This window comes from Octodon degus, unplaced genomic scaffold (assembly GCF_000260255.1).
Source record: "Octodon degus isolate 3935 unplaced genomic scaffold, OctDeg1.0 scaffold00028, whole genome shotgun sequence".
Lineage (NCBI taxonomy): Eukaryota > Metazoa > Chordata > Mammalia > Rodentia > Octodontidae > Octodon > Octodon degus.
Genome location: NW_004524604.1, coordinates 282,174 through 287,633, shown reverse-complemented (window position 1 = coordinate 287,633; position 5,460 = coordinate 282,174). Strand labels below are relative to the sequence as shown.

Sequence of the window (5,460 nt, the reverse complement as noted above, 5' to 3'; positions counted from 1 at the left end):
AAGAAGAAGAAACAAAGAAAGAAAGAAAGAAAGAAAGAAAGAAAGAAAGAAAGAAAGAAAGAAAGAAAGAAAGAAAGAAAGAAGAGAAAAAACTAGAGAGTGGAAATGGCTGGGCAGAAAGCTCAATGGACTAAAGCGCCTGTTTAGACATGCCCAGGGACTGTGGTTCGAAACTTAGAGTACTGTGCTGCCCTTGCCACCAGGGGGCATGCTGAGCCTGTGACTGAGACTAGGCATAATTTTGCATGCCTCTAATCCCAGCAATTGGGAGGCTAAAAACAGGATGATCACTACAAGTCCAACCTGTGCAATGAGACCCTATAGACCATGCAATAAATACATTAAAAAAGAAATAGGGAGTAAGAGGGAGAAAGGAAACAAGGGAATAGAAAAAATGATAACAAAGGATAAAACAAAAACAAACCTTTGTAAATAAGGTGAGGAAGGGGGACTGATGGGAGAGGAGGGGACTGGAAAAGAAAGAGGACTAAATGTGTATCACACACAAGTAAAAATTCTCAATTATGAATATGTTCATTAGCCAGGTATATCTGAATTATATCAATAAATTTAATGTAAGTAAATCAAAAACTAAACAATGAAATAGTTTATTCCTTTCTCACTTTTTGGTTAATGGAAAAGAAATGCATTCATTAAAATTTTTTGTAAGTTTTCATCTATTTTATATAATTAAATAAATAAGGGATATAACCTGGCAAGCATAAGGATCTGGGTTCAATCCCTGGTTCTGCCAAAAAAACGGGAGGGAGGGATATAAGCAAAATTTTGTATTTATTTATTTATACAAATTAAGTTTATAACTCTGTTGCAAAACATTAAGTAAAACTTTAAGAAGTTACCAACAGATATCAGACTTTCCTCAGACCCCACACTCTGTGTGCAGTGAAAGTTGCCATCCTGGATTCAGGAAATCCCCTCAGGAAGGAAAGCCTGCCTGTTGCTTTGATTGTACCCCTTGCCCAGAGAATGAGATCACCAATGAGACAGGTAAGAGCATGCCCTGTGAAAACATGCTCCATGTTCTTTTCTGTCCTGTAAGGATCCATAAATTACACAATTTCTGAGACAACTCTTCCTTCATTTAGTTAGCAATTTAATTGTTTCACTCCATAGACTTAGCTATGTGGGTGGGGACAAAAACACTCTGAGTCCTTTTGACTGTACTCTTTATAATTTTTTTCCTTTTTGCTGGTGATAAAGTACAGTGATAGCTTACCACTGAACTACATCCCCAGCCTTTTCCTTGCTACTTTGAGTTAAACTCTTACTACATTGTAGAGGCCAGCATCAGGCATGTGATCCTCTGACTTCAGCTTCTTGAGACATCACATCTGACTTCTTTCATTTATTTTTCTAGACTCACTGAAAGAGTTATGTCCTCATTTGTGCATGGTAGCCCTCACCTCTAATCTCAGCACTCTGGGAGCCTGAGGGAGGAGGATGTAAAAGCTTACTGATTAAGGGAGGGCCCCCTCAATGATCAATGTAAAGCCCTGCATTCATTCTTCATTACCATGAAAAATAGAGGCAAGATTATGTGCTGGAGAAAATGTCTTTTCTCGACCCCACAATCTGTAAGTTCTTTGTCCATCATGAAACTTAAAACACAATCTTATTAAGCACCAGTGTTTCATCGTCTTTGAAACTACATTATGTAACACTGAAGACAAGGAGCCTCTATTGCTTTAAGTTCTCAGTGCGTGGTAATTTTCTTCACACAGAATAGCTTCTCAGGGTGGAGTATTTCATTAAAAAAAGGTATGTCTACTGGGGAGATAGCTTAGCAGTCTAAATGCCTGCTTGGCAAGTACAAGGACTGGGGTTCCATCCTGTTATCACACATGGCAGCTACCACTGAAACCAGGCATGGTGGCATATGCCTATAATCCCAGCCCTGTGGAGACTGAGACAGGAGAATCACTACAAGTCAGAGCTGTGTAGTGAGACCCTGTACCTAACAAACAAGTAAATAAATAATTTTTTTAATTAAATGAAAAAGAATCAGATGTATTCTTGGTATACCACGTGTCTATGATATAGCATAAACTCATGTTTTACATTTTTATCCCGGTTCTTTTGGAATCCATAAGATAGTAGGGGAGACAACATGCAATGATGTCACACTGAGTGACACAGAGATGCAGAAAGGATATTACTTCATTCATAATAATATTAATTTTTTTGTGAGAGTGTCAGAGACTTTTTTATAGTTGGGACTGTGAAGGACACATTAGAAGGATGAAGGATAAATTAAGTTCTTGACATAACTAGCAAGATTTACTATTCCACCTCTCCATACTATATAAAGTATGTCAAATACTGTTCAGTGTTATTAAAAACAATATATAGAAATGAGGTTTGGAACATTGTACAAAAACAAAGAACAAATGAATATTAATGGCTTTTCAGTATCATGATAAGCACTTTGCAATAGTCGAATTTATACTATTAGACCATGAACTTGGTGGAATCATCTCTCTATTACACTATTATTTTCTGGTCACTATGTGTCTTAATTTCATAATGTTCCTAGTAAATATTTTTTTTATATTTTGAAATATGTTGAGACTGCTTGTATCATGCAGTTAACTTGGGTATATATTCTTCATGGAAGTTGGACATATGATACTTTCATACCTATTCTCCATGTATACATGCAAAAAACAAAGGCATTCAAATCCCAATTACTATGTGCTCAGGATATAAGAAATACACACTTCTGGGGCTGGGGAGATGGCTCAGTAGAATAAGTGCTTCCCTGGCAAGAGCAAGGGCCTGAGTTCAATCCACAGTTCCGCAAAAAGAAAGAAAGAAGGAAAGAAGAAAGAGAAAGAAAGAAAGAAAGAAAGAAAGAAAGAAAGAAAGAAAGAAAGAAAGAAAGAAAGAAAGAAAGAAAGAAAGACACACTTCTACATGTGTGCTTCATGCAAAATATTAAAGTAGAAATTATAGGCAGGCAAGATAGCTAGACAGTCTAAGCGCCTGCCTGGAAATGCAAGGACCTAATTTTGATGCTCAGTACCTCATTCCATGCTGGCCACATCCCAAGTCAGCCCCTGAAATATGGTGTGGTAGCACAAGTCTGCAATTCCAGCGCTGGGGAGGCTCAGACAGGAGAATCACTGTGAATCCAAGCTGCACAGTGAGATCCTATACCAAATAAATAAATAAACAAACAAACAAATAAATAAAACTAATAATAATAATAATGATATGTATAAATAATAGGGCCTTTATAATTGAAAATATTAGTTACAAAATCTTGGAGGGTATAGGTATCCATGTGACCAAACTGTATTATACATAATTCTATGTTACCATTTGAATAAAGGATGAAGTTCTGTATTTAAAGCATTTATCAGAAACAATAACAATAAAAAATGTGGAAGAGAAATAATGTGTCAGAAAATCTAAAGAAAAGACATAGAAAGTTAAATTTTTAGAAGGCCAGCCCCAATCTTGCTTAGGTCGGGAGCTCGCACAGTGGCGTGACTCACCCACATGGCTGACACTGACAAAGGATCTGCAAACTGTGGTACAGGGCATCGGGATAAGTCCTGAGGGGACTTGACTGACCTTGTCAGATACAAAAGTTACATTTCTGGATATATACGTCTTGCTTTATCTTGGCCTTAACTATCCAGCAGAAAACTATAAAAATGAAGCATATAAAGTAAAGCCATAATAATATGCTGAGCAGTAAAAGGCTCAAGTCAACAACTTCTGTGGATAACCCATTACTATTGTGGACTGCTGGACTGTGTTGGATTGTTTCGCTGAATTCACGAACCTATAGTGTTTAGAGCTCACAATTTTTACAGTAACTAAACTCTTACAGATGAAGTTTATCATCATTCAATACCATATAATATGTACTTCATTTTCTTCAGAAAATTTGGACATTAGGCAACAGTTCTTTTGCTGAGAAGAGCTACAGTGTAGCACCACTGCAATAATGTCATTAGAAGAACAAATTTCACAGTACATTTTGCTTTCAGATGTGAACCTTATTCCTAATTGAGACACACTTAAGGAGGCTAAACACAACATAATTAAATTTCTATTGAGTATTCCATGTTCTTGGAAAATAATAATAAATCAAATAGAAAGAAAGAAAATAAAATTTAATGAGAAAGCATAATTTAAAAATAATAATCAAAGCTACTCTTAAAAAATTAGAGAGCTGTGGAGATAGCTCAGCTGTCAAAGTGCTTGTCTAAGCAAGAACAGGGACCCACCTTCAATCCCTCGTACCACATGTAGCACTAGCCCAACTTGCAGGTGCTGATCCTGCCATTGAGACTGGGCATAGTGCTACACACCAGCCCTGGGAAATCTGAGACAAGAGGAGCACTATGAATTAGAGCTGCAAAGTGAGACCCTATACCAAATATTTTTAAAAAATAAAAATAAATCTTTAAAAAGTTAGAGGTAGTACCAGAGTACCTGACATATATAAATGCTGCTTAAACAGTTCAATCCAAATACACAAATCATATTTTGTGGTTCAGTGATGTAAGTAACAATGGAATAAAAATTCCATATATGTCCACTGCTACTAAATGATACATTTCGAACCTGGCCAATGAAATATTATCAGGATATGAAATAAAAACAAAAGTACTTTGAAAATTATTTCATGTACCTAGTATTACTTTTCAGTAATGGTAGTGTGTAACTGTAAAATCCTAATGAAATAATGATATTATTTAGCAGTGACAAAATAAAAAAATACTGAAATTAATGTCTACATCTCACTCAGAAAACATTCTTTGATGACACATAATTTGCATCGTAAAATGTGAAGCATCTCATGATACATTATATTAGTGCAAAATACATGGCTAGTGCATTAAAGGAAAGCATTGACTTAAACAAAATGGAAAAAAATGTTTGCATACAGCATACTGGTGTGTGCAAAGGCTCACTGATGGAAAGGCATTAGTGCTTTCCAACTTGATCTACTGATCAAGTGCAAAAGAACTCAAGTACTCTGCCTGACAGGAAATACTTCTGCTGCACCAGACTTTAGAAAATCATGGTAGACTTTCAATGATGAATTACTTATTGAGTGAATAATCAAGATTTTTTTTCAGAATTCAAAGTGTTTGTGTCTAGAAAATAATAAGATCACAATCTGGCTAAGCTAACCATGCACTCTTAGGATAGGAGCTGAGAATAGGAGAGAAATATTGAGATTTGACTGTAATAATATTAATTTTTCTCTAGACATAGAACAATGTGTGAAGTGTGCAAATCATCAGTATGCCAACACTCAGAGAAACCACTGCCTACCAAAGTCTGTGACATTTTTGGCCTATGAAGACTCCCTAGGGAAGACCCTGGCTGTTGCAGCACTGAGCTTAACTATTCTCACAGCTGCTGTTCTTGGGCTCTTTGTGAAGCACCGAGACACTCCCATTGTCAAAGCCAATAACC

The 5,460-nt window shown here is 36.2% G+C and overlaps 1 pseudogene; it reads left to right on the top strand.

Annotated features, from left to right (window-relative positions):
- LOC101586878 overlaps positions 1-5,460 on the top strand; it is a 25,089-nt pseudogene that overhangs the window by 4,169 nt on the left and 15,460 nt on the right.